Here is a 24,493-nt window from a genome sequence, read left to right as displayed (position 1 = left end):
TATTTACTGTTATTCTGGTTTTCTAAATAAAGGGCAGTACAGTCCATGAAAGCTGAGTATGAGGTATGGACAAACCAAGATCATTTATTCTACACAGTAATTATCCCTAAAGCAAGAGCTCTGCTAGGGTATTCCCTTTGCAGCAGAGGGGTCATTTTGTCTTAAGGTCATGCCTACCTAAATTTCCCCATTCCCTGAAGTTAACATCAATAACCCATGCTGGGATTAATACAGCGTACCTTCCTAAAATAACCTTCTATTACAAGGTTGGATAGTTCTCAAAACCGCCTTCAATATCAATCTTATGTAATGATGAAAACACAAGGTTAGAAAGTTTAGGTTTAATATCAATCTCGGAGATTCTTCTTCATAATACTATAGGATGATAATGACTCAAGGTAATGGGAGAATCTATAGCTTCCTCTTGATTTCTTCAAATTACAGATAAAATATAAAACTCACAAATTAGGCAAAGTCTTCATAGACAACATACAACTCAGCTTAATTACTGTGCTGGGAGTATAAGTAAGCTCACCTTAGATACTGTATTTCTTCAGAATTTTAGTCGACAGTACTGTAGAAATGCTTTACTTTATCCAGTCTGGAAAATTATTTATTTGGGGAAAGATATGCTATGCGTTATTCCTCATATATAAAAGTAAACGTTACATAAACCATGCTAGGATAACAATATAATACAGTGCAAAAAGAATCACATTTGAGGTAAACACGTTTGGGTTCAAATCCTGTGAAGACTTTAGAAAGGTAATTTTCCAAGTAATTATAACCCATTTATAAAGGGTTAAATGATATGTCTCTCACGGGATTGAGGCGAGGATTCTAAGATTACTTACATAAATCACCAAGCAGGTAATTGGTGCTCAAATATCTTGTTCTCTTTCAATCTCATCAGTTACACTCTGGATTGTTTGAAAGGGTAACTGTGTGTATGACTGTGTAAAAGCTGGAACAATTTAGAATTTAAGACTATTTTTCAAAATGCAGAGGCAGTCTAAAAACTTTGAAGTGAAATGTGATTAGGATTCTTTCATATAATGTCAGTTAAAGTGAAAGAGAGAGAATGAGAGAGAGAATAATCTTCCAATAATGTTTATAGAGAAAAATATATACTATGATCTAATTATTAAAAAATTATGATTACAAAAGTAGAATACATTTTATAAAATGTACTATTTTATATATCACTATATACATTATATGAAATATTCCATATTATTATAGACGAATTTTATATACTAAATATACAGTATTACATATTATATAATATTCATTAATATATATTATTCACTGTATGGTATATAATTGTTTATTACTATATATCATAATTTATATTTTTAATATCACTTATAAGTTAACATTAGTTCATATGTTGTACTTTATAACATTTATATTATTGCATGTTATATATTATATGCTATATATGTTTGTGGGGATGGATAGATAGATATTTTGGTGTGTGAAAAATAACCACTTATTACTGCTCTTGTTTTCCCCAATTAATGGAGCATCCTTTAATCCTTGTACACTGTTGGTGGGAAGTTAAATTGATACAGCCACTACAGAGGACAGTATGGAGGTTCCTTAAAAAACTAAAAGTAGAGCTACCATGCGATCCAGCAATCCCACTCCTGGGCATATATCTGGAGAAAACCATAATTCATTTTGAAAAAACACATGCACCCCAGTGATCATTGCAACACGATTCACAATAGCCAAGACATGGAAGCAACCTAAATGTCCATCGGCAGACGAATGGATAAAGAAGATGTGGTACCTAAATACAATGGAATATTACTCAGCCATAAGAAAGAATGAAATAATGCCATTTGCAGCAACATGGATGGACATATAGATTATCATACTAAGTGAAGTCAGTCAGAGAAAGACACTTGATATCACTTATATGTGGAATCTTAAAAAAATGATACAAATGAAATTATTTACAAAACAGAAACAAACTCATAGAAAATAAACTTATGGTTACCAAAGGGAAAAGGGTGGGGAAAGATAAATTAGGAGTATGGGGTTAACAGATACACACCACTATATATAAAATAAACAACGAGGATTTACTGTATAGCACAGGGAACTATATTCAATATCTTGTACTAACCTATAATGGAAAAGAACATATACATATATGTATAATGGAATTACTTTGCTGTACATCAGAAACTAATCCAACATTGTAAAGCAACTATACTTCAATTAAAAAGCATCCTTTATAGAATAAGAAAGTATATTAATACATTTCCAAAGATTTTTTTATACCAGTAGCTGCCATGCGTTAGGAAAAATAGGTTGAACATTTCCTAGAATCTCTCATTTATTTTTTTTTCTCTAATTCCAAATTTTATACTTGATTTTAAACAAGAGTGGTGGACTGGAATCCAATCTGTGTATTGATCACAAAGATTCTCCCCAGTTGATGTGAAGATTTCTCATATTTGTATATCATAAATGATAACTCTGTAAGCATCCTGTCTACTTGAATTATTTTAATACTACCAAGTACAGTTACAGAACATCTAGATAAATTTAGCATTATGAACACAGACTTTGTGTTCCTAAAACATTCTGTAGTGATAAAGCACTCGTATGTCTGCCTTATTCTTAATTTTTTGAGCCATTAAAATCACTTTTTGATATTATAATGTACACTTTTACTACAGTTGGCAAATTCAATTTAAAAAATTTCTCTTGTTGCTTCAGGATTGTATTTGCCAGCTCTCAAAATGTCTCTGACCCTAGAAAGGGTCAAACGTTAGCTTTCTGTACACAAAGAAGACACTAACATGTATCTGAAAATAATCCAGAAAAATGAAAAGCCAAAATAGTTCTTCCAAAGTACTATAATTACCAGCTCACAAAGTTTCTCCCCTGTATCTCTGCAAACTCACAGTTCATAGGAGGGAGCAGAGTGAGGTGGGAGAAGCACAGGCTGAGGAGCCGAGTGGGCAAGTGTTAGAATCTCATTCTGGCACTTAGGAGCTGTGTGACCTTGAGCAAGTTACATCACCTCCCTATGCCGCAGGGTGTATTTGTTCATTTCTTTGTTCATTTGCATTTCTGAAAAATTGAGATAATAACGATTACCTGAAATATTTTATGGAGGTATAATACCTGTAAAACATATTGCATAGAACCAGGCCTAAAATCTGCAGTGCATAAATTACTGTTTATACCCATCTTGGTTTGCAATAGCCTGCCAACTGGTTTCCCTGCTACTAGTCCTCCTCAGTAATCCATCCTTTGCTGAAACTCCTTACTCTGTAATGGATTCTTAATAAACTTGTATCAACCAGTCACAATCTTTCTATCTTTATCTTTAAACATTCTTCCCCCCATAATAAAATGTATGTTGAAATACATGGGCTTACTCACTTTTCTTTCATTCAAGTAAGCAATCACCCATGAAATTCAGATATAAATATTTAGAAATTTCCCAAAAGGAATTTATGAAAATGAACTCTGTGTACTAGCACTATGCTAGACACTGAGAAATGATAAAAATACGTCAGAAACAAATGCTATTTTCAGGGACAAGGAGCTTTCTGTCTTTGGAGAATAGCTTTGTTTACTTAATTTTGTTTTTAAACTTGTTTTGTTTAGGACTGAAAATCAAATATAGTTGAATATTTTCCAAATGTTGGTAATATGATAATTGTCCAAGTCCCAGTTTTATTCATCTTACTAATATTAAAAGCAAGGAAGTCTGAAGTATTAAACTTGATTGTCCCTTTACTCTTTAAGCCAAAAAGCACACAGAGTTTAACTTATTTCACAGTGACAGGCCTTGCGAAGCAGTAGCAACGATGAGCTTTCACTGCATGGTAATGTAAACAGTATATGCATGAAAATATATGGGTTCATAAATACACTGTTAAGTGAAACTAAGCTCTCTCTTCATTAAACCGTTTATGTAGTCCAGAAAACAGAAATAAAAACATAAAAATTACAAGTTCACAGAGTTAATATTCTCAACTCTGAGGTACACATACAGTGTGGAACACTACAAAGGGAGATACTGTTTGTAAGCATGTACTGGTTTTAAGTGTGTTTCCAAAAATTCCCACATATGTGACATTTGTGTGTCATCTGTGGCAGAGAGAAAGAAGGCGGAGCACAGTGCAGAGGAAACTTATATGTGTGTATTTTACACACTGACAATAAATAAATTAAAAGGCCAGACTCATTCATTACGATGTAGATAAATTACACAGAGAGGTTGGAAATTGAATTCCTAAGTCTTGCCAAAAATATTGTAAAATGTATCCAGATTCCTCCAAATTAGCAAGACGATTTGTTGGAGATACTATATTGCCTTTCCATATGCTCAGGCTGCCCTCTTAGCAGCTCAAGAGAAAAGGGAGGAGGCATAGAAATTGGGTTAAAAATGGCTATTCAGCTGGGCTCTGCTTTCTGCCCGTTTCCTTGTCTTCTCTCTGAAATCACTTGAAAGACTAATATGCCTTCTCTGCTAATGGAATTCTTTCCTAATTCTTTATTTTCTCCTGGACCATATAAAATCATTTTATAGTGCCTTGGACATTCCCAAGTGTAGCTTTAGTTTTTAATCCCCTGTGGTCTCTAAAACTCCATTATGTACCAGACAGGTAGCCTAAAGTGTACAAGAGAATCAGGCCTCTGCCCCAAGGAATTCTGCAATCTATAAGGACTGCTAAGGCAAACATTTCAACGAAGGGATTAAAAGTCAGAAGGGCTATAAGAGCTCATCTGGTCTAACCACCCAATAAAACTAGCATCTGTATTTACACATTCCAGGAAGGTGAGAAACCCACCAGTGATTGTACTTTTCCAGAGAGGACAAGTTCAGTTCCTCATTTCACTGTGGCATACCTTCAGTTACTAGACAATCCTAGCTTACGCGGACCAGAAATTAGCTTTCCTGTAACTTCTACCCTTTGGTACCCTCTTGTGTGTCAAAGGGTCATTTCCTTTCTCTTTATACTAATACATTCTGAAGTAAAATATGTTTATACAAACAGAATCATGTGCATTAACATCTCAAAGGTTTAGTGTCATGGAGTAATTTAGAATCAAAATTATGTATATTAATTTTTAAGGAAATATTTGTATATTAAATAGAAATTCAGCAACTTAAATAGAGTATTCTGAACATAGTTTATATTTTGCTCAATGGCTGTAGGTTATCACCATTATTAAAAGAAATTACTGTATTGTGTTCTTATGTGTTGATGCCTTCAGGGTTTGTGGGAGTTGGTAGAAAAAATTGTCCCTATACTGCATGTTCTCAGGATGTTTACCTTTAGGGCTTTGTATATTTTTTCCATAGATTTTTCCCTTTTGTTTCTTAGTATCATATTGTTTGATCTTGATCCTGCCACTGTGCCTGCCTCTAGCTGAAACCCTGTGCTTCTAATCTTATGTGACTTTAGAAATTAGATAACCAAACTCATTACAAAGATATCTAAAAGTGCCTTTGAGTGAGAATTCTCATAAATACATACACTCATACTATGGTGGACAGACTCTGAAGGGGCTCTCATGATCCCTGCACCTTGGTATCTAAGCCTCTGTGTATTCCCTTCCTCTTGACTGTGAGCAGAACCTGGGACTTCTAAACAATAGATTATGGCAAAGGTGACAGGAAGCCACGCCCTTGATTAGGTTACATCAATGTGCTGCGAAGGGATTTTATAGATGTAATTAAAGATGGTCAATCAGTTGATTCTGAGCTATCAAAAGGGAGATAATCCTGGATGAGCCTGACTTAATCAGGTGAAATCCCTTATGAGAGGGACTTGGCCCTCCCCGAAGTTAGAGGCTCTCTCTCCAATGCTGGCTTTGAAGAAGCAAGCTGCCATGTTGTGAGAGGGGCTGTGGTGAGGCCCATGTGGCAAGGAACTGCGGGTGGCCTCTAGGGCGTAGGGTAGCTCACAGCCAGCAAAAATGCCGGGGCTGTCAGTCTTACAGCTCGGAAAAAATGAATTTAATTTCTCCAACAACCCAAAGGAGGTTGCAAGCAGATCTTTCTTCAGTCATACTTGTGATGAAACCAAACCCCTAGTCAGCACCTTGACTGCAGCCTTGTGAGACCCTGAGCAGAGGACACAGCTAAGCCATGCCCAGATTCCTGCCCCACTGAAACTCTGAAATAACAAATGGGTATTAGTTTAAGTTGCTACGGTTATGGTAATGCATTCGGCAACAGATAAGTAATATTCTGTAACAGCCGAATTGGGAAAAGAATATGAAAAAGAATAGGTATATGTATGGCCGAGTCACTCTGTTGTACACCTGAAGCTAACGCAACATTGTTAACCAATTGTAGTCCAATATAAAATGTTAAAGAAAAGATTCAAGGGGGAAAGTAAAAACTACAGATAAGTAATACATATAATACATATATGCTACATGCCATTTTGTGTGTACAGAGAAACTTTTGGTCAATTTCTTATCCTTTCCTGGGTTCAAGTTGGTTAAACTTATCTTCACTAATTAAAGTATTAACCAAAAGATATAATATACACATGTATTTGGTACAAATGAATGTATGAATATTCAGCACCTTTTTCAACCAAGATATGTGCCTTGAAAACATAAGCATATGCTGCATGTGTTGTAATTATTTAACGACTGGTGGAGTGAAAACAAAGAGGCTCTTTTGAACAGAAGTATACACACGTATAAGTAAAGGTACCTTATACAAAGGTACTCAATAAGACGATGTAACATACGTAAACAAAGAGCTGAATTTAGAACATATAAAGTGTGCCACAAATTTAACTGCTTACCCAGGCTAGGCATTTCACTTAAGTGAGTGAATCTCACCATAGAGTAAAGGATAAGGAGTGGTGGAGACTGTGGTAAAAATGCCCCAGCCAAAAGAGACAGCTATCATTTTGCCCTTAGCAGCTAATTATCATGTAGGTATACGAACACAGTGTTGTCAGATACACTATTTTTCAAAAAGAATGTAGAAATTTAGATGCTCATGCGGTATCTCCATATTTCTAAAAGTTGATTACAAATGCAAATTAAAAAATAAATTATACTGGCCAAACAAGAGGACTGTAGGCCCTATCTGGTTGCCAGTTTGTGACATCAATTAAAGTTAATGGCTTATAAGCCAGAATAATGGAGATACATGTCTAATTTCCTTGGATCAGCAGTAATGAACATGTCAGTGGGGTAGAGAACGTCTACATGGGTTTGTCCAAATATAATGAGGGATACAATATCCTCTGCCTTTTGTTATTCCCTGTGTTCTTTTTCCATTGGAATGCTTGAGTAAAGAGAGCCTATATCTGACAAAACTTTGTCCACTCTCAATATTTTGCTAACAGTAAATGAGGGCACTGAGAGGGAATTAGTAGGAGCAATGAGAAATTAAGGTACATCCTTAAGTATTCCTAATTCAGTTCCAGAAAGTGATGTCCACACCTTGACTCTCCTTTTCCAATAAATTTTTGCGTTAAATGGAACCCCAAATTAATGGATTTCAGACACAGGTTTCCAAGGAGAGAATAACCTGTGTTTCTTGAAGTCATATTTGCCCAGGGTTTAAACGGTATCAGAAAAACAGTAACTACTCATATTTCTATAACGCTTGCCACAAGCTGCTATGATAGACATCCATCCTGCTACAAATTCCACCATCTCCCCCTACCCCGAGTTATATATGGTAGTTCCATATGGCTGTTCTATGTGAGATTATGCAAGTACTCTGTCAGCAATCACAGAGTATCTTCCAAGTCCTTCCCCTCTTGCTTCAATGACATCTCACCCTAAGCCCAACGAGCCTATTATGTTATATGAACACATAAGCCACTGTTACCACTGTCATTTCCTAATGCTGGTGCTGATACCAATCAATGTGATCTAGAGTTGGCACTGTGTCAGTGCCAAAATGAGGTGTGTGTAGCCTGGGGCCCCTGCCTGACATGGTGCTACCCAAAGAGTGCTACCTTGAGCAAACCACAATTGGTGCTTAGTATTCCTCTTGCCTTAGAACTCAACTTCTGATCCATGAAGGGTGGCTAAAGCCTTGTCCCCTGCAGCATCAGCATCACCTGGGAGCTTGTTAGGAATGCAGAATCTCAGGCCATATTCTGGACCTACAGGCTCAGAGCCTGAATTTTAACGGGTGATTTGTATGCATCTTAAAGTCTGGGCTAAAGGACCAATACCCGAGACAGATATGTTGGCATTCTCTAAATCTGTCATAAATAAGCTCCTCCTGCAACCCATGTTCCCCTTACCACTTTATATTATCCGTATGTCTTCCAGAATTTTACGTTTTGAAACAACTTGCATTTCATTTTTCACTATGCACGGTTATACTAGAAGCTACTGAATTTTTCACTAGAAACTGCCCTTTGTAGCTAATATAAAATTGGACATATTACTTCCCATTATACTTGTGAAACCACGTTTTCTCTCTCTTTAAAATTTAAAATGTGCACACCTTTTAATCTAGCAATTACACTTCAAGGAATTTATATTAAAGATATACTCACACAAGTGCAAAAGGATATATGTCCTAAGATGTTCACTGTAGCACATTGATAATAGTACTGATATGTAAATGTATAAATGCCCATCAATCAGGAACTGGTTAAAATAATTATGATATATCCATATAATCTGTGCCTTTAAAAGTATGAAGAAAATTTGCATGTGGCCAATTAGGAAAGATGTCTAATATTTAAGGGTCCATCCAAGTTATAAAATTATATATTGTATGCTATCATTTGAATAAGTCTTATATTTAAACACATGTATCTACATGTGTTCATGTGTGTGTACAGCATGTAGAAGCTACATACAGAAACTGTATAGCTGTCATTGTATGTTGGCTTATCTGACCTCGTTGTCAACTCTTCTCTCCTACCTACCTCTCCTGTGGAGGCTGTAAAAGATAAAAACTTGATTTCCCAGATTCCCTTGCAGCTAAGGTTGAGCATGTGCAACAGTTACGGCTAATAATCTATAATCAGAAGTCTACTACTGCTGCCTCTTCCTCTTCTTTTACCCTGCCTGGAATACCGCTCTGAAGCCTGGAGGTGAAGCAGCCATTTGGTGACCATGAGATAGCAAGCATTAAGGACCAGAACCAACACAACAGAGTGAGAAAAAGAATAATGTGCTTGGCCTCTCAAGGCATCCCATGTCAACAGCACCAGTACTGAGATACCTACCTCTGTTTTTCGCTTTGAGAGATAATTAAATCCCTGGATATTTAAGCCACCATATGGGGGGGGTTTGGTGGTGGTGGTGGTGGTGATTATTATTACTATTATTTTTAAAGTTAGGCAACCCATCCTTGATACAAGTGTTAAGTCTCAAGAGTCGGATGAGAGGCAAAGGCAGTATTTATACTTTTCAAAATTTTTACTCTTTCGTGATGTTTGAATTCTGTAATCAAAGAAATGACACATATACACAAACATTAAAAAAAAAAACTAATTTTAAAATGCAGTTGAAGTTGGGCTTCCCTGGTGGCGCAGCGGTTGAGAGTCCGCCTGCCGATGCAGGGGACGCGGGTTCGTGCCCTGGTCCGGGAGGATCCCACGTGCCGCGGAGCGGCTGGGCCCGTGAGCCATGGCCGCTGAGCCTGCGCGTCCGGAGCCTGTGCTCCGCAACGGGAGAGGCCACGGCACTGAGGGGCCCGTGTACCACACACACACACACACACACAAAAATGCAGTTGAAGTCAATGAGTTTTATGCAGAGTTGTTTCAAGCCCCAGCTTAAAAGAGAACTATTTTTTCACAAAATTGTTTCTAGTATTTAAACTGTATGGATAATAACAGAAACAATTTAATATGTCATACCATAACAGAATGATTGCTAAAAGGACAAATATAATTACATTAGTGATTGTACAACTTAGTTGACAAACAGTTACCCTTCTGAGGAAGACGAGGTAATTTCTCTTATTTAGAAGAAGATTAATTAAACATCTCTGTTTATAGAAAAATGATAGTGATAGGGTTTCATAGAGTTGAATGATAATGCCCTTCTTTTTTTGTTCTCGCTTTGTGATGTTTAGAGGAAAGATGAAAACAGAACTCAGAAGAAGAAAGAGCTAAATATTTAGGGGATGGTTCTTCATGAAGTTGTTCCCAAAAGCAGTGGTCACAGGATGTGTTCCTGTGTAGGAAAGAACTAACTTGGTTAAGTCTGAATTGTTCAAGCGCTGCACATTCAGAAGAAAGGCCTGTTTCCAGGACTGGCCCATGGCTGGCTCCTAGGATCTGAGCTCTGGGAATTGAATGTTCTACCTGTACATTTTGACCCTATAGTTAATGCTAACAGTGTGATTTACAGTAAACACCTGTTTCTGCTCTGAGAGTGTGGAGTCTGAGTAGCTGAAGTCAGATGTGCAGGTACAACGTGCCTACGTCACTGACCCTGGATAAAAACCGTGAACACCAAGGCTTCAGGTGAGCTTCCGTGATTGGTGCAACTCTGTATGTGTTGTTACAAGTTGGGAGAATTAAGCACATCACGTGCAACTCCAACGGGGGTGGGGGGTGAAATGTGGAGAGACTTGGCAGCTTGCACCTGCTTTCTGCTGGACTTCACATCATGAGCCTCTTCCCTTCGCTGATTATCACCTGTATTACTTTTGCTATAGTAAATCATAACTGTGAATACAATAGCTTCTGAGTCCTAATAAAAGCAAAAATAAACAAAAGGGATCTAATCAAACTTACAAGCTTTTCCACAGCAAAGGAAACCATAAACAAAACTAAAAGACAGCCTACAGAACGGGAGCAAATATTTGCAAACAGTGCAACCAACAAGGGCTTAATTTCCAAAATGTACAAACAGCTCATACAACTCAATAAGAGAAAAACAAACAACCCAATCAAAAAATGGGCATAGGGCTTCCCTGGTGGCGCAGTGGTTGAGAACCTGCCTGCCAATGCAGGGGACACGGGTTCGAGCCCTGGTCTGGGAAGATCCCACATGCCATGGAGCAACTGGGCCCATGTGCCACAACTACTGAGCCTGCACTCTGGAGCCTGCGAGCCACAACTACTGAACCCACGTGCCATAACTACTGAAGCCCACGCACCTAGAGCCCATGCTCCGCAACAAGAGAGGCCACCGCAATGAGAAGCCCACGTGCTGCAACCAAGAGTGGACCCCGCTCGCCGCAACTAAAACCTAAATAGACATTTCTCCAAAGAAGACATACAGATGGCCAACAGGCACGTGAAAAGATGCTCTACATCGCTAATTATTAAAGAAATGCAAATCAAAACTACAATGAGTTGTCACCTCATACCAGTCAGAATAGGCATCATTAAAAAGTCTACAAATAACAAATGCTGGAGAGGGTGTGGGAAAAAGGGAACCCTTGTTCACTGTTGGTGGGAATGTAAATTGGTGCGGCCACTATGGAAACAGTATGGAGGTTCCTCAAAAGACTAAAAATAGAACTACCATATGATCCAGCAATCCCACTTCTTGGTATTTATCTGAAGAAAATGAAAACACTAACTTGAAAATATATCTGCACCCCCATGTTCGTAGCAGCATTATTTATAATAGCCAAGATATGGAAACAACCTAAGTGTCCACTGATGTATGAATGGATAAAGATGTATCCATTGTGTATATCCATGTATATACACAATGGAATATTATCTAGCCATAAAAAATAATGAAACCTTGCCATTTCTGACACCGTGGATGGACCTTGAGGGCATTATGCTAAGTGAAATAAGTCAGAGAAACAAATACCATATGATCTCACTTATATGTGGAATCTAAAAAATAAAAATAAAACAAGTTCGTAGGGGCTTCCCTGGTGGTGCAGGGGCTGAGAGTCCGCCTGCCAATGCAGGGGACACGGGTTCGTGCCCCAGTCCGGAAGATCCCACATGCCGCGGCAAAAATTAATTAATTAATTAATTAATTTACCTTTAAAAAAAAAAAAAACAAGTTTGTAGATACAGAAGATCAGAAGATTGGTGGTTGCTAGACGTGAGCGAGGTGAGTGAATGCATGAGAGGAATCAAAAGGTACAAACTTCTAGTTATAAAAGAAATAAGTCATGGAGATGTACGGCATGGTAACTTCAGTTAATAATACTGTATTGCATATTTGAAAGTTGCTAAGAGAGTTCTCATCAGAAGAAAATAATTTTTGTAACTGTGTGTCAGCTGATGGATGGTAACTAGACATTGTGGCGATCATTTCACAATATGTACAAATATCAAATTATGTTGAACACCTGAAACTAAAGTTATATGTCAATTATACCTCAACAATTAAACAAAACTTTAAGAGACAAAGTGGGAAACAACTTCAAGGGGTAAAACCTTGTGCCTAAATGAGAAATAACTTCATCAATAGTCTGAAAATATTCTGTGTGAATAAAAAGGCTCAGATATCTTTTCATGTTTTTTATTAGTATCACTATCACTAGGAAGAAATCAAGGTGTTGATGGGATCACACTCTCTCTGGAGGCTCTGGGGAGAATCCATTCCTTACCTCTTCCATCTGTCTGTATCAAATCTCCCTTTGCTTTCTTTCTAAGGATACAACTGATTACATTTAGTTTCCACCTGGACAAACCAGGATAATCTCCCCATCTCAACATGCATAACTTAATCACATATGCAAAAACTCCTTTTTCATATTTACAGGTGTCAGAGATTAAGACTTGGTGTCTTTAGGAGCCGTTATTCAGCCTACCACACCAACCAACTTTAAATTATAAAACAGTACTCTTTAACATTCTGGTCCATCACACACTTACATCTCTGAATAATATGATAGATATGGAGGTTACAAGCTTTAAAATAGATCTAGCTTTCACCAATTCAGGAGAAAAAATGAATTCCATAAGTGGAAACACTTCATTGGAGACACCTAATATTGAAGGTCAAATTATTATGAACTTAAATGCCACAGTTACTTCAACTGCTGAATCAGTGCCCACAAGACAGATTAACTGGAATGCAACCAAGAGCATGGTCTTCTGAACTGCTAAATTAATATCATCAACTTTTATCAGAAAGCAGAAGCAGTTTCTTCACTCTTAGAAAACCCCAAATTACAAAATATAATTACCTCTATATTAAAAGGTGGCTGTTTATATTGCCTTTTACTGAGTCATATAATGATTCACCACACACTTTCTTTACATGATAAATTCCATTAATTTTATTTTTGGTCATTGTAGTAATATATTTTCTATGAAACGTCATCAGTGGCAAACTTGATGTCTCCTCCCATGTTGAAAAGTTTTAAATTTTTATGTTTACATTGTACTTTTTCCTGGGGATCAAGTTTTAGTTTTAAGGTATTTTCCTGCAGAATTACTCAAACAGCTTTCCACTGTTTTCTAAATATTTCAATAGAATGCTTGCATTCAAATGTGTAAATGAAGCTAGTCTATTATGACATTTTGGTACTATTTTATTAGCTTTCTGTATTAAAAATTACCCTTCATATAGCCAGGGGATTTCCAACTATACTATGGTCTGTAATTTTTAAATGACATCTAGATAATCTATTTTGCCAAAGTGAGTTGTTAACAGATCTGATGTCCAGTGTTTTCTCAAATAATATATTTCTAATTAATTTTTCAATGTCTTCCATGACAATTGGCTTAAGAAATGTTGATAATTTATGTTCTGCTAAAAAATAAGCCACCTTGTTTTGACTGTCAAATTTGTCACTTTCATGCAACATTCTTATATAATTATTTTTATCTCTTCAGTATACCTGATATGTTTCCTTTCATGCATATTTTTTTTTCTTAATTAGGTTCATGGGATATTTATCTCCTCTATGTGATGAAGATATAAACTAGAATTCATCTTGCTAAAATGGAAGTAAAGCCTGGGTAAATATCCCAAGCTTTTAGATGAGACCTCTACATTCTAGAAGTAACAGCAAAGAAGAAGAGTAACTCTCAAAGTATGAAATACAGCCTCAAATAATCTCAGATCCATTAGATCATGGTAATATGCCCACATCTACCTTCTTGCCAGAAGAAAATTAAATCATCACATTAGGAAGATAACATCATTTAGGACTTCTAGGATATGTTACACATTATATCTAGCATTTTTTTTATATCTTGCATTTGATTAAAATTATCAGGCATGTATTTCCATGCAATGAAATACTATTCATCAGTAAAAAGAAATGATTTGTCAAGCCATTTAAAAACATGGAGAAACTTGAAAGGCATATTTTTAAGTGATAGAAGCCAGCCTGTAAGGCTACCTACTGTGTGATTCCCAACTACAGACAGTCTGGAAAAAGCAGAACTATAGAGACAATAAAATGATCACTGTTTGCCAGAGGTTCAGTGGGAGAGAAGGAAGGATGAATAGGTGGAGCACAGGGGATTTTTAGGGAAGTAAAACTAATCATTATGATATTATAATGGTGGGCAACTGATTATGCATTTGTCAAAACCCATGGAACTATACAACACGAAGAGTTAACCCTAATGAAAACCATGGATTTCATCTATTAGTGACATCATGAATGTTTGTTCGTTAATTTTAACAAATATACCACATCAAAGCAAGATGTTAGTAATAGGGGAAACTGGGGCAGGAGAGAAGAAAGTACATAAGAACTCTCTATACTTTCTGCTCATTTTTTTTTTGTAAATCTTAAACTGCTTTAAAAAATAGTCTGTCAATTAAAAAATAACTGCCAGACATACGAAGAGACAGGATCAACGGACTGAAAAATACAATATTAAAAAATAAAGTAGGGGGCTTCCCTGGTGGCGCAGTGGTTGAGAATCCGCCTGCCGATGCAGGGGACACGGGTTCGTGCCCCGGTCCGGGAAGATCCCACGTGCCGCGGAGCGGCTGGGCCCGTGAGCCATGGCCGCTGAGCCTGCGCGTCCGGAGCCTGTGCTCCGCAACGGGAGAGGCCCCGACAGTGAGAGGCCCGCGTACCGCAAAAATAAATAAATAAATAAAGTAGGTCCACAAGTGGTCTAGATATTCGAGTTTTCAGACATGGACTTTAAAATAAATAGAGGCACTTCCCTATTTATGCCATAAGGGATGAATGGATTATTTATAAGTATTCAAAATTCCTTATCTGTAGGTTTTTCAGCTGATACTCCCTTGATTCACTGCCTAAAGGGAGTTTGATAGCAAAAGAGTAAAATCCCTGGATCTAAAGCCACACAATAGTACACACAGATAAACTGTGCACTCCTTATGGATAATATGGACATCGATAGAAGGCTCAAAAGACTACCTCTTGCAACTGCATTTTGATTTCTATTCGTTCACTTCACAATCTAAGTTGACAACAAAATGTTATCTCTTCAGGAATATTTAGAATGTGTCCTTACATTTAACATTTGTTTTTCTTTCTTTTAATGTATAACTATAGAAAATGGAGAAAGTCTTTAAAAGCAAAGATTCTAGTTATCAAAAAGTGAATGGAAGGGCGTTTGACAACATTCATGAATTTGAACTAAATATTAAAAAGATATGCCTTCTAGGGCTTCCCTGGTGGCGCAGTGGTTGAGAGTCCGCCTGCCGATGCAGGGGACGTGGGTTCGTGCCCCGGTCCGGGAAGATCCCACGTGCCGCAGAGCGGCTGGGCCCGTGAGCCATGGCCCCTGAGCCTGCGCGTCCGGAGCCTGCGCTCCGCAATGGGAGAGGCCACAACAGTGAGAGGCCCACGTACCACAAAAAAAAAAAAAAAAAAAGATATGCCTTCTAAATGAAGAAAATATTTGTAATGGAAGGATTAAATGAGGCTTCTACTCTTTCATTTCCCCAAGTAAAATATTAATTTTGAAATACATCCAATTCTCAATCACTTAGTATTTATTAACTATTGATAAAGCACCAATATTGTTCATAGTACTAATCTAGATAAGATGTTTAAAGAAATTACAGATATATAAACAATGTAAAAACTAGCTGTATTTATAATTGGTGCTCACCTAAACATCCTCCACATACGCATAAACCTGATGGAAATTTACAAATTGAACATGTTTACAATCTGCTAAGTTCAAGATCTCTTCTCACTCTGAGGTCTTAGGTACTACCCTCTTTGCCATTGAGTTCAATATTCCTAAAAATAAATTCACCATTTCTGCCAAAACAACAATCACAATGATACTGTATTTCATTATATTTAAATAATTCAGGATAACATACTGGACTGAGCCTGGCTATAATTCCTCCTCCGTAAATACATTAACACAATCTCATGGATTATTTTATTGGGCTATCCAGTTGTGACCTTGGAAATTACTGAAAATGGCCTCAGATCATACCCAAAGCAAATAACATTTGATGGTAACGGAAGGGATGAAGCAATGGGTTATACTTTTGAAAAGCAACCCAAGTCGTTTGCCAAGGTAAGGGCTTGCATAGTTCTCTTTTGAAAAGAGGATTAGACAAATGTTGCAAAAGAAGATTTGCATATGTTTACAAATTTTGCATATTCGCATATATTTGCCTTTATGTCTTCTAGTATGCATTTTCTAGGCTAAAAGGTGACCATGTTAGCACTACAGTGTAGAAATTAAGTCTACACTTTGTTTACTATCAAGCCTCATAAGATCTTACATCTGGGGAAAACATTTCATGTTATCCAATCGAACTCTCCCATTTGACACATGGGAAAATCCTTGTAACATTGCCCTTTCACCACAAAGACCCATTATCTTAAAGTTGAACAGACGTTCTTTAGCAGATACAAAATATGGACGAAAAAAGCAAAAGACATGAGAAATCCCTAGTCTAAATAAATAGCCCTTAAAAGTGAATGTTTCTATGACATAAGATATATTGAAAACCATCTCAATAAAAGTATTTCTCATTTATTACCAATTAAATAAACATTCTTTGTGATTGAATGTTCACAATATGCAGGGCACGGTGCTAAATTCTAGAGATTTCATTTGATTAAGTCAAAGTTTCTTCCATAATTAAGCTCATAATTTAGAAAGAAGAATGCTCATATCCTCCTATGATTTTTAAAAGTGCTATAAGAATTCAGATGATATAACATTTGCTTTCATAAAATATATTTGGTAACCTTGTATTGCTTTATGATGTGCAAAAATGTTCACATACATATACTCATGAAATTCTCACAACTCTGTAAGGTTGGTACTATTATCGCAAGAATAATAATTACATACAGATGGCCAATAGGCACATGAAAATATACTCAACATCTCTAATTGTTAGAGAAATGCAAATCAAATAATGAGCTATCACCTCACACCTGTCAGAATGGCCACCATCAAAAAGTCTACAAATAACAAATGATGGAGATGGTGTGGAGAAAAGGGAACCCTCCTACACTGTTGGTGGGAATGTAAATTGGTGCAGCCACGTATGGAAAACAGTATGGAGGTCCCTTAAAAAACTAAAAATAGAACTACCATACGACCCAGCAATCCCACTACTGGGCATACATCTGGAAAAGACGAAAACTCTAACTCGCATGATACATGAACCCCAGTGTTCATAGCAACACTATTTACAATAGCCAAGACATAGAAACAACCAAAGTATCCATCAACAAATGATTGGCCTAAGAAGATGTGACATATATAAATACACACATATATATATGCACACATATATATACACACACGTGTTAATATATATACATTATAAATATACACAATGGAATATTACTCAGCCATAAAAAGAATGAAATACTGCCGTTTGCAGCAACCTGGATACACCTAGAGAATATTATACTTAGTGAAGTAACTCAGACACAGAAAGACAAATACTATATGATATCACTTACATATAGAATCTAAAACATAATACAAATGAATCTGTATGCAAAACAGAAACAGACTCACAGACATAGAAAACAAACTTCTGCTAACCAAAGGGGAGAGGAAGCAGGAGAAGGACAAATTAGGAGTATGGGTCAGATACAAACTACTACACATAAAACAGATAAGCAACAAGGATTTCCTGTATAGCACAGGGAATTATATTCAATATCTTATAATAACCTACAATGGAATATAGTTTGAAAATATATATACATATATGTATATATGTAACTGAATCACTTTGCTGTACACCTGAAACTAACACAATATTGGAAATCAACTACACTTCAGTTTAAAGAAAAGCTGGGAAAAAAAGAATAATTACAGATAACCAAGAATATGATTTATGAATACACATGTAATTTAAAAGACTATACTCTTGTCAAGGAAATAATGTATATTTAATAGAAAAAGAAGTATTTAATTTCTAAAAGAGGTTTGTATAGTTGAAAGTTTAATCTTAAACCATATGAATTACGACATTATTTTAGAAGGCTATCTTTTATTAAAAGAAAGAAGTTTCAACAATTATCAAGGCATTGTTACCACATTCTAGGCAATGGTTAGAAAATGGGGTTTTAGTTAAACTGAATTTACCATTTAACTAAAAATCCCCTATGTGTTAAATGGAACAGCCTAAGGCAAGGACACTGATGCATAAGCTACGGCAACATGTAGCCCAAAAACCTCTCATGAGCGGACAATTATATTGCTTGCTCTCGCAAGTTATTTCTTTTTAGAAATATAGCACTTACCAACCACCAATCTTTAATACAGTGAACATAGCATCAACCACAAAGTTGAAAGTGAGGTCAGAAATCGTTACGTTTAAGTTGTTGCTTCTGGCATCCGAGCAGTCTAAGTAACCCAAACAACCCTTTCAATGGAAAAAAAAAAAAAAAACCACACAACGAAAATGCTGGATAAAATATTTTAAAATATTTTTAACTGCATCTAAGAGTTGAAAAAATGGTAAGGAAACACTGAAAGGCCAGTAAAATAAATGTAAGTTGGAACCCAGGAGTAAAATAAGTCGACGGATAGCTTTCAACTTGATAACACTTGACAAAAAGGTGAACTTGCACTTTGGTTTTCAGACCCTCTCAAGACCCAAAGGAGAATGGGCAGGAATCAGCCAAGTTGGGATATCTAATAGGAAACACCCCAACATTGAGAGCTGGGGTCCAAAGGAACTATACATTCAAACTAAGAAGATACTCAAAGCAAGTCTGCTTCCCTCTGCTTTCCCTCCTTGCCTCCAGAATAATGCAAGGAATAATGTCTAATTGAACTTTGGCACTAAACGCAGGGGAAGAAAAACAAATATTACTTGAAAATCTGTAGCCAAAACCCAGCCCTTATGTATATTTACAACCTGAATTCTCACTATGCAAGTAGTCTGAAAATTTTCTATCCAAGAATTTAAGGAGTCCAGAGCTGGTAAAACCTCCTGGTAGCCTGCAGAATAAAATACTCTCTGGATAAACTCACCTAAAACACAGGCTTCAAAGAATCCCCAGAGGTAAAGCTTCCAGAATTCTGAACCCAATTCAAACATTACAAAACACAAAATAAAATAAGGTGTCATATGTGAAGACCAGTAAAAGCATCAGACAGTGGAGTCGGACCTGCAGATATTCCATATATTTGAATTATTAGAAAGAACATAATAATAAGTATAATGATAGATTTAAAAAATAAAAGATGTGACTAATATGAGAAAAATAAGGAAATAAAAAAGGAGCAAACAGATCTTTAAAATATCCATCTTGAACTTGAAGAATTAACAAATATAATATTGGATATTAAGAATGCAATAAGTGAGGAAAACATTTGATAAAATTTAACATCAATTTTTAATATAAAAGATTTCAAATAATTGGATAAAAGCTAGCTACACAAATCCTACTAAAAAATCACAATGGTAAAACATGAAGAATGTTCCCTTTAAGCTCAGGGGCATGATGTGACTTCTATTTAACATTATACTGAAGTTAAAAGCCAGAATAATAAAAGAAAAATAAGTGATTGGAAAGGGAGAAACAAGACTGTCATTTTTCTCAGATAATATTTTGTTTTAAAAGTTCACCATCTACAGATTTATTTACTACACATACGAAAGTTTTTTAAAAGTTGCTTGATAAAAAATTCAATATATAGGGCTTCCCTGGTGGCGCAGTGGTTAAGAATCTATCTGCCAATGCAGGGGACACAGGTTCGATCCCTGGTCCGGGAAGATCCCACAAGCCACGGAGTCACTAAGCCCGTGCGCCACGACTACTGAGCCTGCGCTCTAGAGTCTGTGAGCCACAACTACTGAGCCCGCGTGCCACAACTACTGAAGCCCGGCGCCTAGAGCTGGTGCTCTGCAACAAGAGAAGCCACCACAATGAGAAGCCTGTGCACCGCAACCACAGACAGCCCGCGTGCAACAATGAAGACCCAACGCAGCCAAAAATAAATAAATAAAATAAATTTTAAAAAAAGAGCCAATGACCTTTTTTAAAAAATCAATATATAAAAATCAATTGTATTTCTAATCAATAAATAGTTGCAAGCAGATGAAAAGTGTAACTTTTTCAATGTTCAAGTTTATATTCAGAGTAGAGTATACACCTATATTCATAGTTAAACAAATATTAATGGAGTGAAGAACCATGTAACCAACTAGCCAAAAACTAGAATACTGTCAGCACCTCAGCAATCCCCTACATGTTCCTCCTTAACCATAACCATTTCCTTCCTCCTAGATGTCAACGTTATCCTGGTTTGGGGAATAATAATTCCCTTACTTTTACTACTAGTTTTAACATATATGTAGGCATACATAGACAATATAAATTAATTTGCCTGGCTTTCATCTTTATATAAATATACTCAACACGTTCTTGCATGTTTTACCTCTTTTGTCATTATGTCAATAAGAAAAAGACAATTCTGTAGAAGAAATGGACAATGTACTTGAATAGGAACTTTGCAGAAGAAACCCAAGTAATGGATAAACATATAAATAACCAGATAATCAATCTCATCACTAATCAAGAAAATAAAAATTAAAGCCACAATGAGATGCCATTTCATTCCCAACATATTGGGGAAAAAATTTAAATGTCAAGGATGTACAGGGATGTGAAGTAATGAGAACCATTATATACTGTGGTAAGAATGTAACTTAGTACAACCACTTTGGAAAACAAATTGGCTTTATCAAGTGCAACTGGAAATGCACATATTCTATCTTCCAGGTGTTCTACTCTCAGGAAAATAACCTAGAGAAACTCTTGCTTAAATAATCAACTATTTATGTATTTATATAAACAGTTCTTAGCAGCATTGTTTTTAGAGCAAAACCTGGAAACAACTCAAAGGTACATCAACAGTAAAATAAATGAAATAATATATAAATCACAATATACTAATATTATACCATATAATACTATACAAATACTATAAAACTGATGAATCATAGTTACAAATGACGGGTATGAATATGAAATACTAGCATTTCTGGGATTCCTTGTCTAATAAAATTAGGGGTTTCCCCAGAAGAGGAATTTGTATTATCCCTTACAAGCAAACAGAAAAAACAAAAACCTCTAAGGACAAATTATCAACACTGAAAAAAATCAGAGTATTCACTAATGGATAAGTCGGATGTACTGTGCAGAATTTAGGTGATTTCATTTATGTAATTTTTCATTTAACTCTTCTTTTCAGTTAATGGGATCTTTTGTCTACAGAAGGAGGGAGAGTCCGTGGTTCAAGGTTATGCCCAGGCAGAACTATTAAACAACATGGTTAAAAAAAAAAAAAAAAAAGACTAGTCACACGATTATACCAAGAAATAATCATCAGGAAAGCAGGTTGAGGAAATGCCTTGTCAGGAGTATGTAAGTCCAAAGCTGACCAGAACAAAAGTGCCAAGAGCAGAGAGAGGCAGTTGATGAGTAACATCTGAAGAAGGTAAGCTGCAAACACAGTGTATGTTTATGACAAAAAACTACTGGAACAGGAGGCTCAAAGTCTGAGTAGGGTCGTCCTGCTATTTCTGGTAGGAGTGTTTCCTTATATTGGCAGAATAATGCTGGACATCTTAAATGGCTCTATAAAAGTAAAATCCACCAAATCCATTTGAGAGGTTGGGGTGAAGAGGGGTAATGGATTTTTCACCAGCATTACAAATTGAAAATTAATTTCCACTTCTCCACTTTTGAGAAACTTATTACATAATCAGTAGCAGAAGGGGAGTCACTAGAATGACATAGCAATGTGGAGATTCTATTTAAACAGGGGAATATGGGTCATTGCAGTAAACTGCCTGCTTTCTCATCCGTGACTTATTTTTTAATGAAAAATCATCAAGAGGACATTCAGGTCAGTTTCATTCGGTCTACCAGGAGACTCTAGGGAATCCCAAATTGTGTTTTTCAGCTGGTGAATACCAGGTGAATTGCCTGGTAGAATACCAGGCAACACTTTTAGTGCTTTGCACATACAACCATCTTTGCCCCACATCACGGTGAAAGCAATTGGTTTCTCCACCCCCTTCATTCTCCCTCCCATTCCTGAATCCAGATCAAAGAGGTGGTCTTCAAACTCACCATTCTGGACCATTTTGTAAATTGATGATGGGTGGATCAAATGATTCAAAATCCTTCAACAAACATTGTGATGTATCGATTCTAATTTACTGTTATCTTTATCCTACGTAGGTAGGAACAGCATAGTAATTCAGTATCTTCATCTTTGCAATAAAATATTGGAAGATTAAAGCCAAATTTAAATCAAAAATAATGTAATATCTACTTCCAGGGGTGTTGAGTTGGTTAACCTAAATACGGAGCCTGATATGGGGATTCTTGAACAGGTGATTTATTGAACGAGTACTCTCTGGAGAAAGAAAGTGAAGGAAGCTGATACAGCAGGTGAAAAAAGTCAAGCAAGAACATGCTCTAACCTGGAGTCCAGATTGAACCAGACCGCACAGGGAGTGCCAGAGCATGAATTGCACCACAAAGTAGGTACTGCCTTTTGTATGCCCATACCAGTAAGTCATTGGCCAGGAGGGCATAAAGGTTGTGTGTGGCGGGTGGGGGGAGGTTATCTCCCAGGCAAGATGACTCTAATTCTCTGGAGAGGGGCCAGCTATGCATATTAGCAGCCAAAACTCAGCAGCTGAAGGATGGGAACAATAGCCAGGTAAAGAGGATCTTGGCATGGCGCCAAGAAAGTCTACTAGAAGTAAAAAGAAATTTTCTAGAAATACTTTCATTGTTTATTGGACCATGGAATTTGTATAATAAAAGTTGCCAAGTTTGAATTCTCTACAATATTCTGCTTGATACTTCACAAGCATATTTCAATTTACTAGAACAAAAGAGACTGGGTTTTTAGAATAACTTCAGTTTAAAATGAGACAGGATCCACACTTTCAGGGCATAACTACTAATATGATTTCACTGAGCAATAGTACTTATAAACTGAATCACTGATAATTGTCAACTGGAAGAAACTGAACCGATACAAACTGCAACATTTTGAAATATATGACAGAATAATGAGGATTTGGGGTATTTCAAGACTTTCATATAATCTTTGCAATATTATATTTACAAAATAAAAGTAAATCACATCTATCTGATCCAAAAAAAGGAAAACTTCATAAAACGAGGTATTTTCCCAGATACCTCTCAACAGAAACATAGAGCTTTTCCCTCAAAAAAATTCTAAAATCAACATTTATCACCCACAACAGGTCAGACATAATTTTAAAAAGACCCACTGCTACTAAGTTTTAAGGTCATTTATAAGCAGAATAGAACACTATTTATTATAATTCATACCATTAGCCTAAAGCCAGTCAGCATCTTAAGTGCAGATAAAGCTTCAGCTGCTACCCAGTCTTTTCTTTTTTTCCCCTGACTGCCTTTAAAATCCTTTCTCTATCATTGAATTTTCACTATTTTAATATATGCATTGGAGAAGGTCTTTTCTGTGTTGATATAATTCGGTGTTCTGTAAGCTTCATGGACTCATATATCCCATTCCTTCCCTGGGTTTGGAAAGTTCTCACATATTATTACTTTTTAACATCTTTATGGGAGTATAATTGCTTTACAATGTTGTTAGTTTCTGCTGTATAACAAAGCAAATCAGCTACATGTATACATATACCCCCATATCCCATCCCTCTTGCGCCTCCCTTCCATCCTTCTATCCCACCCCTCTAGGTGGACACAAAGCACCAAGCTGATCTCCCTGTGCCATGCAGCTGCTTCCCACTAGCTATCTATTTTACATTTGGGAGTGTATATATGTCAATGCTACTCTCTCACTCCATCCCAGCTTACCCTTCTCCCTCCCCGTGTCTTCAAGTCCATTATCTACCTCGGCATCTTTATTCCTGTCCTGCCCCTATGTTCTTCAGAACCTTTTTTTTTCTTGTAGATTCCATATATATATGGTAGCATACGGTATTTCTTTTTCTGACTTACTTCACACTATATGACAGACTCTAGGTCGATCCACCGCAGTACCAATAACTAAATTTCATTTCTTTTTATGGCTGAGTAATATTCCATTGTATATATGTGCCACATCTCCTTTCTCCATTCATCTGTCGATGGACACTTAGATTGCTTCCATGTCCTGGCTAT

This window comes from Kogia breviceps, chromosome X, assembly GCF_026419965.1.
Source record: "Kogia breviceps isolate mKogBre1 chromosome X, mKogBre1 haplotype 1, whole genome shotgun sequence".
NCBI classification, from domain to species: Eukaryota; Metazoa; Chordata; class Mammalia; order Artiodactyla; family Physeteridae; genus Kogia; species Kogia breviceps.
Note: the sequence above shows the minus strand (reverse complement) of the source record.